Below are 13,666 nucleotides of genomic sequence, written 5' to 3' on the forward strand. Positions count from 1 at the left end.
GAGTAGGGGTGTCGTTAAAAACTACAGGCTCTCCTCCAAACTGGATGCCTAGGACGGGACTTGGTCTGCTTCAACCCAAGAGGAATCAGAAGATCAAAAGCAGTTTGGGAAGGCCATAACCGTGAGGGACAGAGGGAAAAGGATGGTCCAGGAGGCAGAAGTAAGGTTTGGTAACTGGGGTGAAGGGAGTGCCCTTCCTCTGCTGGGATCCCCCCAGCCCTTCTGGTCTGGCAGGAAAGGGGCAGCCTGCCACACACAAGAGCGGGTCTGGGGCTGCTAGATGCTCCAGGCAGGGAGCTAGAGGTGGCTCACAAAGGCTTGCCCCCCAGGGAAATGATGGTGCTGTCACCTGATTCTCTGCCAGGGTGCGGCGGTTCTTGACCTCCTCGTTGCAGTGAGCTTGTGATGCGGGCTTGATTCCTGTCGGCTTCTTCTTGATGGCATCCTTGGAGCTGGCATAGATCATTTTGCTCTTAAGGGGTGCACTCTCAGGGGCCCAGATGATGAACACCAGGTCCTCTTTCTTGCTCTCCTTGGTCTCATAGGTTGTATCATAGTGGCAGTTGTCTGGCAGCATCTTGACAAAACTGGTGTAGGGGTCGTCCACAGTCTGCCCCACATCCCCTACCAGGATCTCCTTGCCCTCCTCCAGGAAGATGTTCTTCTCCTTACTCAAGCAGAAGAGCACTCACTGCCTTCTCCAGTTTCTTCACTTGAAGACTTGTGAACTTTCATGTCATTGAACGTTTGATGACGTCATCAGAGACGGCCACACTAGAGGCCATATTTCCGGAAACGAAAGGGAGACAGAAAGAGCTACAGAAGAACTGATCCCGCAGCTGTTGCTGGGATCCGATTCGCAAGCCAGCTTTTAGAAGCTGTCCTTTCAAAGCTTTGCTGGGCTTTGGGTCAGCGGAGGGGCACAGCCACTGAGGGGAATATTGGCCAACTGTTGTAATCCAGGACATGTCATGTAAACAATGGGACCTCCTCCTGAGCGCTCTGCTCACCCTGCTTCTCCTCATCTGCCTCCTCAACAGTCGTATGAGGTAAACCTTGGTGGGCAATTTAACAATTCAATTCAATTAAATTTAACAGTTTAACAATTGTACATGCCCTTGGATAGCCAGCTTGACTCTCATAATTTCTCCTACATGTTAAAATATTCACAGCCAGGTAAAACATTTTCACCAACCCAGATGGCGATCGGTGAATGATGTACGTTCCAGTGCATCTGTACTGTGAAATATTTCTCAGTCATGAGAAAGATCATAATAAAGAAAACACGGACAAGCCGAAGGGAGAAATACATATCCACAATTATAGTTGGCGATATCTACACTCCTCAGTGTGGATTTTAAAGGAAGGCATATAGTTACCAGGTAAGCGGACAGCTTGACTGGCATGCCATGGTGCCCATGTGGAGGAGGCCAGGCCAGAAGATAACTTTGTGTAGTCAGTTCTCTTCTCCATCTTAAAAATATTTATTTTTTTATTAGTTTAAATTATGTGTGTATGTCAGAGGTACGGCGGGGCATGGGTATATGTGTGCAAGCCCAGCTGCCTACAGACTCCAAAGGCATTGGGTTCCCTGGAGCTGATCCCCAGGAGGTTGAGAGCTGCCTGATATGGGTGTGGGGACCGAGCTTGGGTCCTCCAGAAAAGCCCATGTGGTCTTACTCACTGGCTCAGGCTTAGACATCAAATCATGACCAGTTGAGGAAAAGAGAATCTGCCTTTCAGTTCTGGCTCCCCACGGCCCCGTGAAGCTGCAGGCGGCCTTGTGGATAAATGTCCCTTTTAAATTTCTTACCATCTGTTTTCTGTTGTTTTATTTATTCTTATAACAAAATTATTACTGCACATTCAAGTCTATTTGAAATCCTTAAGAGCAAACAAGCGTTCAGTAGGCATCTGCCCTGGAGCCCAGAAAACCTTCCCGCACATGTCACTGCCCTGAACGGGGCAGATTCTTCTTAGAGCAGTCTCTAGTAAATGTAATCAGAATATCTTCTTGATCCCACAGAGGAACAACACTGTAATGTGGAAGAAATGAACAAAAAAAAAAAAAAAACCAAAAAAAAAACCTCCAAACATCTTCTACAGGATGGAGGCAGAGGAAAGGACAAACATCACCATTGATGGTGGCTACCTTCAGGGAGAGGAGAGGGTGTGGGGGAGGGCATGAGGAAGGGTAGAGGGGAGGGCATGGGGGAGGGTGTGGAAGGAGTTCTATGGCAGATACCACAGTTCTGGCCAATAGCCTTCACTTCCTTACCAAAGCCCTCTTGTTTGGAACAGAGGGGATGAAACAGGATTAGCCAAAAGCAGGTGTGTTAACCTCATTTCCATTCTCTTCTGCCCTGAAGTAGCTGCTCCAGCTTCCCTTGCAGTTGAAGGGAGTAAGATTCACTTTGGCCAGTGAGCTATAAACAAAAGTCTTTGGCAAACAGTTTCCTCCTTGATTAAAAGGAGAGAGGGAGAGAGAGAAAGGGAGTGAGGGAGAGAGAGAGAAAGAGAGAGAGAGAGAGAGAGAGAGAGAGAGAGAGAGAGAGAGAGAAAGGGACGGAGGGAGGAAGGGAGGGAGGGAGGGAGGGAGGAAGGGAGAGAGAGAGAGAGAGAGAGAAAGGGACGGAGGGAGGAAGGGAGGGAGGGAGGGAGGGAGGAAGGGAGAGAGAGAGAGAGAGAGAGAGAGAGAGAGAGAGAGAGAGAGAAAGGGACGGAGGGAGGAAGGGAGGGAGGGAGGGAGGGAGGAAGGGAGAGAGAGAGAGAGAGAGAGAGAGAGAGAGAGAGAAAGGGACGGAGGGAGAAAGGAAGGGAGGGAGGAAGGGAGAGAGGGAGGGAGGGGGAAGGGAGAGGGAGGGGAGAGATTTCATTTTGTTATTGCTCATTCTGACTACTTGTTTGGGATACCAGCCTGCAACTGGAATGCTTGAATTGTGGTAATCATATTATAGCCACAAGAGGAAGCCTGACAGAACTAGAGCTGCAGACCAGGGTCTTCACCTTTTAGGGCTGATGAATCAATTCGAAATGGCCTACCTCTGGAGCTCTAGGTAGAAAATGTTCTTAGAAGGGTTCCTACCATGCATAGCTGCGGGAAGCCTCAGAGATAAAGCATCTTTGAAATTTCATACCGTATATTCTCTTTTGTTTTGATTTATCCTTCCAATGAAAATGCATTATTGCTGTAATTCCAAGTTCAGTTTGAAATACACACCACCCAGCATTGAGCATCCTTGATATTCCAAGTGGCAAGAAGAGGCACTGTTGGAAAGAGAGCTAGTGAGGAGTTCACAAAAGGAACACACTGTTCCTTGTAATCATGTCCTGAGAGGACTGGCCTTGCAGACCGGGGGGGTGGGACAGCTGAGAATCCAGTTCTTGTCTGTTTGGGTTTTCATCTGAGGTTGTAAGATGCCAGCCTCTGGCTGGACTTTAGGTAGAGGGTGGGTACACTGGTGGCTGGTAGACATGTCTTGCCCATTTTTTTAAATTTTTAATTTTATTTTATGCATATGGGTGTTTCGCCTACATGTACATCTGTGCGTCATATACGTGCACAGACATATGGTGACACACATCTTTAATTCTAGCACTTAGAAGTCAGGGGCAGGAAGATTCTGTTGTGTTCAAGGTCAGCTTGGTCTACATAGTGACCTGGCCAGCCAGAGATACATAATGAGACTCTGTCTCAAAAAACAAAACAAAATTAAACTAAAAAAAAAAAATTGATGGTCCAGTGGTTAAGAACACAGGCTGATCTTTTAGAGGACCTGTATTCAATTCCTAGTACCCACATGGCAGCTTACAACTGTTTGTAACCAGTTCTAGAAGATCCAATGCCCTGTTCTATCCTCTGTGGGTACCAGGTATGCATACAGGCAAAACCTTCATACACATAAAATAAAATAACAAAGACAAATACATTAAAGATTTAGATATTCCACAGAAAGATCTGATTCCTGATTGTCTTAGGAAAATGGAAGTATCTGTGGTTCTGGCCTCCTATCCTGACAGCCCAGGGGTAACAAGCAGCTTAGACCTCTCTTCCATTTAAGCAGGTGAACTAGTTACTTTTCTATTGCTGTGATTAAACACCACAATCTAGGCAACTTAGAGAGGGAAGGGTTTGTTTGGGATTACAATTTCAGATGAGTAAGAGTCCATTCATTATATTGGAAAAGCATGGTAGCAGGCAGCCATGAGGGTTAGAGCATATATCATGAGCTCATATCATGAACGTCAAGCTGAAGCAGAGAGTGAACTAGCATGCCCCAGTGACATACTTCCTCCACCATGGCCACGCCTCCTAAACCTTCCTAAACAGCTCTATCAAATAGACACTAAGTGTTCAAATGCCCGAGTCTATGGGGGAACATTTCTCATTTAAACTATCACATGGGACAAGTTGTTCTGAGTCAGATGCTCTCTAAAGTCTACCTCTGACCCCCATAATTTATGTGACTTAACTCTGTGAACATTTAAATTTGCAGCAGTGTGTGTGTGTGTGTGTGTGTGTGTGTGTGTGTGTGTGTGTGTCTGCCTGTATGTCTGTCTGTCTGTCTGGACTTTTGTGTAAGCCTGGAAGATCCATCAGCAAGGAGTCATTAGCACCTCACTACCCTGTTGAGGTGGTGGGGTGTTTACCGACCTGGTAGCCAAGACTGTGGAAAATGTCTTGTTGGGTGAGAAGGCTAAATGGGGGACAGGTCTTACTTCTATGGAATAGGGTTTTCTGAAAGGTGAAGATGGAGAGATTTGCTCAGTGTAGGTACATTAGTGACCAAATACCTGTCACAAGCAAGTTAAAGTAGGAAAAATTTTGTTTGGCTTGCAGTTTCATGGACACAGTCCACCATGACAGAGAAGACATGACTAGCAGAAGCAGCTGGTTCTGAGGTGATGGGAGCCTGCAGTGTTGGGCTCTCTCTAGTCTCCTCTTCCAGTCAGCTAGACCCTATGTTCCAAAAGTTCCAGGGTCCAGGGGAGAGATTGCACACTACCTCTAAGCACTGCGTCTGAATAAAGACATGGACTCCAGGAAGAATGGTGAGATAAGCCTCTGGGGACAGAGACCCGTTTCTAATGTCCCCCATGTCTTCTCTTCAGATCCCTTGCGTCTTAGTCAGGGTTTCATTGTTGTGAACAGACACCATGACCAAGGCAACTCTTATAAAGAACAATGTTTAATTGAGGCTGGCTTACAGGTTCAGAGGCTCAGTCTATTATCATCAAGGTGGGCGCATGGCAGTGTCCAGGCAGACATGGTGCTGGAAGAGCTGAGAGTTCTACATCTTGTTCTGAAGGCAAACAGGAGAAGACTAGTTTCTCTAGCAGTTAGGAGAAGGATCTCAAAGTCCACACCCACAGTGATACACCTCTTCCAACAAGGCCACACCTCTTCCAATAAGGCCACACCTCCTAATAGTGTCACTCCCCCGGGCCAAGCACAAATCACCACACTTTGGAACATGGCTATGGTGAAGATGTGTATGAGTAAAAGCCCATTTATCACCTTCCTGCCTTTGTTTCTCTACCTCACTATGGTGGGGACATAAAAAACGCTCCACAATTTCTGGGTCTAAATCACTAGGATCTGTTACATTGCACAGTGAAGACATGTTACCTTGCACCTGCTAACCAGACAGATGACTTTGATCTGAAGAGGTTGGCAGCTGGGAAAATGGCCGTGGGCAAAGAACGAGGACCTTTGTTTGGATCTCCAGCATTCATGTAGTAGACTGGCATGCTGCTGTGCATCTGTGACCCTCACTGGTGGCAGGCAGAGGCAGGCAGGTCCTGAGGAACCTCTGATCGGCTGGAAACAGTGAGGGCCAGGCTCTGTGAGAGCCTCTGTCCCATATTATGTGAAAAGGCACAGAGGAAGAAGACATCTCATGACATCCTAATGGAGAGATGGATCCGTGGTTAAGAGTACTTGCCACTTTTGCAAAGGTATTGAGTTTGATTTCGAGCACATACACTGGGTGACTCAAAACTGCCAGTAACGACTGCTCCAGGGAATCTGATACCCTCTTCCAGCCCCCTTGGGCACCAGTGCCAGGAAAGTGGCATACACACACAGATACATACATCTTTAAAAAGAAAATCTTTCAGGGCATGGTGACATACATATTTAGTCCAGCACTCGGGAGTCAGAGGCAGGTGGATCTCTATGAGTTTGAGACCAGGCTGGTCTATATAGGGAGTTTCAGGTCAACTTCAGAGCTGCACAGTGTGAGACTTTAAAAACCAAATCAAAGGCAAACACAGTTTTTGTTTTGTTCTGATTTTGAGACTCACTGAACATGATTGGCTTGGAACTGGTTTTAGAAACCTGACTGGCCTCAAACCCATGGAAATACTCTTGCCTCTGTCTCCTACATAAATGGCTTAAAACAAACAAACAAACTAACAAAATAAAAGGAAACAAATGAAAAACACAAACAAATAAACAGAAAACCTTGGTTGCTACCTGACACATTCATGTATAGGCATGTGTACCAGCATGTACATGTGTTTGTATAATAACACACACACATGAAACAAGGAGGCAATCTCAGGTGATCTGTGTGGGCCCAGTGTAATCTCAGGGTGGAAAGGAACGCAGCAGAGAGGTCAGAGAGATGGCGCGTGTGCTTGGCTTGACATTCTTGGCCCTGATGATGACGAGGTAGTTGTGAGCAGAGAGACATGCTTGCCCTCTGGGAGCTGAAGAGGAGGGCGTGCCTTCTTCTCTGCAGGGTACTGCCTCACAATGCCGTGCATGTAGTCTCTCCAGACCCGTGTCCCAATTTTGCCATATTGTAAAACAAACCTGTGCTATTGGGAAGCCATTGAATTTATGGTAGTTTGCTGTGGAAGCGATAAGGAACAGATATTTTGAACTACTTGGAGAGGCCACATGTAGATGAGACAGTTGCCTACTGCCTGTGTCACCCCGACATGTGACATCATCTCCAGCAGAGATCCCAGGGACAGCTGGCTCTGTCATTGGTAGCAGGTGCAGGCTGGAGGCACAGCACCCAGCTTCTGACAGCACTCTGGGGAGCTCTGACCAGACACCTTCACTTGGATAAGGTTGGATCCTTGACTTCACTATAGAAGGGAATTCCGGGATGAGCCCGTAGGAAGCAAAGTTGGAGCATATTAAAATGGATTTTAAAATTTTATTTATTTATGTAGTATGTATGTATGTATGTATGTATGTATTTATGCGTGTGAGCATTTTGCCTGCACATATGTATGTGGGTCACATGGGTGCAGGGCTTTCAGAGGACTGAAGAGGTGTTAGGTCTTCCTGGAACTGGAATCGTGGATGATTGTGAGCCTCTGTGTCAGTTCTGTGCGGGAGCAGTGCGTGCGCTTAACCAGTGAGCTCAAACATTTCCAGCCCCAAGGTTTTAAAAAATAGATTCGATATCAGGCATTAATAGACACACACCCAGAAAAAGAATAACAGACACTCAAGAGCATGGATGTGGGCTTCTTATAATGCATTATCTCTACAACTGAATATTTGTGATTTTGGTGACTTCTGAGGTTGTTATCTTCAAAGACTTGCTAAGGAATTTATAAACCGACAGGAGTTTCCGGGGTGTGCTGAGGCAGGGTTGCAGCTGGTAAGGTAAAGCCCAGTTCACAGGGCTTCAAGAAACAGGGCAGATTTACCGACAGCAAACGTTAAGAGCTTTGCCTCTGAGATCCTTGGAAAATATTCAGACATCTAGCCAGGCCACACTTGTGTGAATGATTCATTGCTATTTTAACTTCTTTCTTTTTGGATTAATCTCTACATAAAATGAATATTGTCCTTATATTGGCCACCTTTACAGCAAATGGTGCTAATTTTGCTGGAACCCTTGCCTGTCAGCTGGTGAGAGGCATCAACCAGACTCCAAAGAGAGGCGTCCTTCTCCTTCCCCTGTTCCTAACATCTCCCCGATCTCTGTCTGGCCTCAGACCCACTTTTTTTTCTCTGTAAGTTCCTGACTCATAGTTTCTGGGCATGAGAAATAGTGGCTTTCCTGCTTCTGCACTGCAGGGCAGCTTTAACTCAGTCGGAGTGAGGAGCGGGACCCAGCTGGCCTGACTCCCTCTTTTCTTGTTTGACATGCAGCTTTCCCTGTAATTAACTTTTGTTAATTTTTCTCATTACATCTGCTTATTTATTTAGTGTGTATGGTTTTCTTCTTCCACTGTGTGGGTCCTGGGGACTGAAGTCACTTCTTCCCGCTCAGAGGCATAGCCTTTTACCTGAAGAACCACCTCACCTAACCACTCAATACAGCTTGCTCAGGGACAAACCCTGATTAATCCAAGCCGATGATTGGCTTGAAGACGGTCACGTGACCACGCCATGTCCAATGGGAAGCTTAGCTTGCTGAAACCTCTGGGGGAGGCTCATTGGCCGGTGAAAAGGATGTTGTGCCCAGCTTTCTCAAGTGTCTTGGAGAGTGACAGATCATATTTGATGTTTGTATCCCGGGCTGCAGTGTTAGCACCTCAAAGGTAGTCAGCCCAGGTAAGCTGGGACTCAGATGACAGAGAGGAAAGATGGAAAAAAGAGAGTCTGATGGAAGTGCTCAGTGTTCATAGCAGCACTGTTTGTAATCGCAAAAGAAGGCCAATGGGAAGATGAAGAAACTCTTGTTTGTTTACAAGCCACACAGTGGAAAAGAGTATACAGCGCCCATAAGTAGAAACTATAGTTAATTATCAATGCAAATAAATATCATAAGCACAATATTGGATATGAAAAGTAATGCTGAAGGACATACATACATACATACAAACACACACACATTACATTTGAGTAATCTAAAAGCATGCTTCAGAGAATATATTCATGGGACAGATAAAATGAATTGAACAAAAATATAGCTACAAATTACAGAGCACTAACTCTGTGAGAAGAGAGGGAAGGGTCAGCCAGAGATGGTGGATGACTTCCACACTTAACAAAGCTAACACACACATGAACTCCCACTCACCTCTACTCACGAAGCTGTTTGCAATTAATAGCTGCTAGAAAAGAGAAAAATCACTCCTCAATGGAGTGACTGGGGAGCGGTCATACTCCAGGTCAGGCTCCATACCCAAACATAGTCAGCCAACACAAACCAGACTCCATGTTTTGTGTGCATATGTTTAGAAACATTTAAAAACATTTTATTATTTTATGTGCCTGAGGGTGCCCGAGTGTGTGTCTGTGCACCTCGTGCGTGCCTGGAAGAGGGCATTGGCTCCCCTGAGACTGGAATTACTGATGGCTGTGAGTCACCTTGTGGGTGTGAGGAGCTGAATTTGGGTCCTTTGAAAGAGCAACAAGTGCTCTAACCACTGAGCAATCTCCCCAGCTCCCTTTTTTTCTTTTTTCTTTTTTTTTCCTTTTTTTCTCCTTTTTTTCAAGAGAGCATGACATTGGGTAGATAGGGAGAGGTGATCTGGAGGACTTGGAGCAAGGAAAGAATATAATTAAAATACATTAGTGAAACTCTCAATAAATAAATAAAAAACAAAACAAAAGTAAAAAAGGAAGAGAAAAACAAAGAAAGAAAGGCCACAGGCCCATCAGCAGGGCAGTCTGACAGAGGCAGCTCCTCACCTGAGTTCTCCTCTTCCCAATTGCCTCAGTTTGTGTCAAAGTGACAAGAATACTAACCAGCATGTTGTCTTTCTTACCCATAAAGTTGAATAAGCCTCTTCATTTTTCCCCACCAAAAGCGGTGGGGGAAGAAGGGAGGCCAGTGAACTCATTTTTCAGAGGAGAGAAGTGAGTTCTGAGAGATGAAGGAAATTCCCCAGTGTTCCCAAATACTTAAAGGCCATTTCTTTTCTTTTCTTTTTTTATTTTAATTTTTAAAGTATTTATTTATCTATATATCTATATCTATATCTATCTATCTGTCTGTCTGTCTGTCTGTCTGTCTTTTTGTCAATTTGTATGTATGCCTGCAGGCCAGAGAGGGCATCAAATCTCATTACAGATGGTTGTGAACCATCATTGGTGGCTGGGACTAACTGCTGAGCCATCTCATCTTTATTTTTTGAGACAGGATCTTTTTACGTACTCCTGGAACTCACTATGTAGCACAAACTCACAGAGATCCTCCTGTCTCTGCCTCCCAGCTGCTAGGACTAACAGTGTGCACCACCGCACCGGGCAAACCCACTTCATTTTGTGGATTGGAATTATCAGTTCCAAAAAGAAGGCAGACTGAGGCCTGGAGGTGCACACAGAAACAGCTTCCTAGATAGGATCAAATGTTTATTTTCTAGTTCTAAAGCCTGTACTTTCTATAGTCTCATCCATGAAGCAGAGGAATGCCACACACACACACACACACACACACACACACACACAGCCCTTGCCTTGAACTTGGACCACAGGCTCCCATCCCATCATTAGTGTTATTTTTAACTGAACTCTGAACCGAAGGGACAGTGCTCAAATTGAGATGGAACTTGTGTATTTTTTCAAGCTGTTAAGATGGAATGTTCAAGTAGTTCTTGAGACAGAAACCACCATGTGACAAATTCCCCATAAGCTCCCCCTTTTGTATATTTTGATTTGTCTGAGGTCGCATGAGTGGCCAGAGTCTAGAGACACTTAATCTCCCTGAAGGAGCTGAGCAGGAGTTGTTTCTTCCCACATCCCCTCTGTCTTCCCCTCCCAAGCCAGGCCCTTGCATATTTCCACTTCTGCTACTGAAACCCTCCACACCCCAGACCTTCCTTCACAGCACACATGAAGATGGGGGTGAGCCAGCTCCTGTAAGACCCTGAACTTCCCACTACCCAAGGACAGGAAGCCAGGGATAGAACTTGATTCCTTTGGGGCTCCAGGCAGAAGCCTCATGGTTTGTGTGACAATCCCCAGCTATTTTACTAACAGGGAGCCTCTCTGTGTTCTCTACAGCGGCTGAGTTGTCTCAGGAGCAGGTGGCCTTCATCTCTTCTGGATCAAGCCAGCACAGTGCATAACCCTCCTCTGCAGCAAGATGGGACTCTGAGGAGCCCTGGGGCCCCTGGGGAGACATTCTTCTTCCCAGCCTTTATCATATTTTTTCCACAACAGTACTCTTCCTTTGAGGTGCAATGGCCTGGCTGGAAGCTGAGGGCTTTCAGAATGTTTTTGTTCTGTGCCCCTCCCCACCTCAGGGGAGTGGTGCAGAGCAAAGACTCCTTCCATGACAGTCTTTCCTAGGCTTAGGGTGACAGCTGGCAGCAGAAAGTAGATGAGCTCCAGCCACTGTGGGACAAGACTTTGCTAGTTTGGATTCTGGTGCTATTTGCTGACTGTGCAATGGTGGCTGGGTTACTGAACCTCTTTGTGCTATAATTTCTCCACCTTAAGACTGCTATGGTGGCCGGAGGGATCAAGGCAACACAAGAAAACCCACGGAATAACTAACCTGTGCCCACAGGGTCTCACAGACTGAACTGCCAACCAAAGAGCATGCACAGGACCCCACCTAGGCCCCCTAGACATATGTAACATACGTATAGTTTGGTCTTCATGTGGGACCTATACTAACTGGAGCAGGGGCTGCCTCTGACTCTGTTGCCTGCCTTTGGATGATGTAATCCTTTTCCTGCAGAAAGCACCGAGAACACAGTACCTTGAACATAGCAAAATGTGGGGAGAGTGCTAGTTAAGGTGGGAGTCTGCCATTGACCTGGAAGCCTTCTGAAGACCTGTGCGTAATGGAGGACCCCCTTCATTAGCCGAGTTCTTCCTTCTCTGGTCTTGTCCATCTCTACCTGAGGATCCTCACATAGCCTCAATTACTTCATAAGATCAATTTCCTTTCTCCTGAAAACCTGTTCAGCCAGCATCTGAGATCCTAAGAGGACTCCTTATGCTAATGAGGCATTCTAGGTATCCTAATCCCCCAGCCAATGGCCTTTGCCCATCCTGAATGTCCCTACCCTTAGCCCCCCAAAACTTTATAAGTCTTCAATCATCCCAAGTGAAGTTGATCTTCCTACTGACTGCACGTCCCAGCATGGTTTATACACCATATTTACCCACAGGGTTTCCAACCCACCCCTCCCCACCTTCAATGTCTCTACTCCAATCCACAAGGACTGGAAGACCCTCAGCAAAAATATTATTTTCTGTTATCACAGTATTTTGAACTCGGACCTCCTCCTCTTACTATCTTTAGTTTCTTCAGCTGTAAAATTAAGGAAGCCCCTCTAGGATGCCTGTTGACAGTGGCTGCGCCAGTCGAACTGGGTCTATTTCTTAGGCTCTTTTGGCCTCAATGTGTTCATCTGTAAAAGCATCTACTGAGGAAGGGATGGGGACCTCGGTGAGATGAGGAAGGGAGACCAAGGCACAGGATGGGACCCTGTCACACAGAAATGCTCCAGTCAGCCATCTTACTTGTTTCTGTAGGGAAGGCCTTCCTAAGTCAGGGTAGGTGGTGCGCTGTGTTTTTTTTTTATCTGTTGTCCCAGCTTTGCCTCGTTCATGGACACCTACTGTCTAGACCAGAGGGCATTTGACAGGTCTGTGAGCATCTGTCTGCAGAAGCCAGCCATTGTTACAGCTGGAGACAGAACAGTGTGTAACCTAACCCTGGGAGACTCCATTTCTTGGGCTGAGAACAATAAACAAGTAAACATTGGAACATGTAGATATGATACAGGCTCAGTCCCTTTCCTTTGTAGACGGAGAAACTGAGGCCCAAGGAAGAAAGAAATTTCCCTAAAGTCCTCCCTTGGCATATCCAGGCAGGAATTTCCAGGCAAACCCTCAGGTTAGACTTACTTTGCTAACACTGGACTTCTTCAAGGTCTTAAAATGCAGGAGAATGTGTGTTCGGAGATTACAGGTCAGCCTCAGGTACTGGGCCTCAGCAGACATCCAGTCCACCTTTTGCTGTTTTGTTTTGTTTTTTCAAGACAGGCTTTCTTTTCGTAGCCCTGGCTGTTCCAAAACTTGCTTTGTAGACCACGCTGGTCTCCTCCCCAGTGCTGGGACTAACGGTGTGTGCCACCTGGGTTTGCCTTTAGTTTTGAGACAGGGTCGCCCACTGGGACCTACAGCTCACAGAGTAATCAGATGGTGACCCATCGAGGGTCAGGCATCTGTATCTCTTTATCTCTGTCTCCTCAGTGTCAGGTCCCAAGCCCGTGCTATGGTATTTGGCTTTTCCATGGGCTCTGATGGAACTTGTGCTCTTGAGCCTGTGTAGCACTGAGCCGTTTCCCCAGCCCTATTTGATATCTTAAAACAATCCTCGAATCCGTTTGGGCCCGGGGATTGCCATGTATTTTATAGTGGAGAGGGGAAATGAGGCACAGAGGGAACAGAGTTCAAAAGTCTACCCCGGGCTGCAGGCTGTCCACGTACCCACATTCCCTATCCTGGCTTCCTTTCCATTCTGAGTGGCCTGGTGGAAGGCCTCTCTTCTTTCTGGTTTCACTTTCCTCTTGGGTGAATTGAAGAGTCCTCCCGGATGACCCCTAATCTCTGTGACTCTTCTATCCCCTTGGTTGTTTTTTTTTTTTTTTTTTTTTAACGTATCTTCTCACCATCCAGGGTGAGATCCAAGCAGCCAGCAGTGTCTCCCCAGGGTCTGGCTCTCTGCCTTGGCACATAGTAGACCCTCAATAAAACCCGTGGAGCAAGGACGAGAAAGAAAGGACT

General features: G+C 46.3%; 1 pseudogene across 1 annotated transcript; it reads right to left on the reverse strand.

The window, feature by feature from the left end:
- Positions 1 to 308: 308 nt before the first annotated feature.
- On the reverse strand, positions 309 to 785 carry LOC308427167 (cofilin-1-like; annotated as a pseudogene). Its single transcript has one exon. The product of its transcript is annotated as a cofilin-1-like (transcript).
- Between the last annotated feature and the right edge of the window lie 12,881 nt (positions 786 to 13,666).

This window comes from Micromys minutus, assembly GCF_963924665.1.
Source record: "Micromys minutus genome assembly, chromosome: 11".
Taxonomy (NCBI): domain Eukaryota; kingdom Metazoa; phylum Chordata; class Mammalia; order Rodentia; family Muridae; genus Micromys; species Micromys minutus.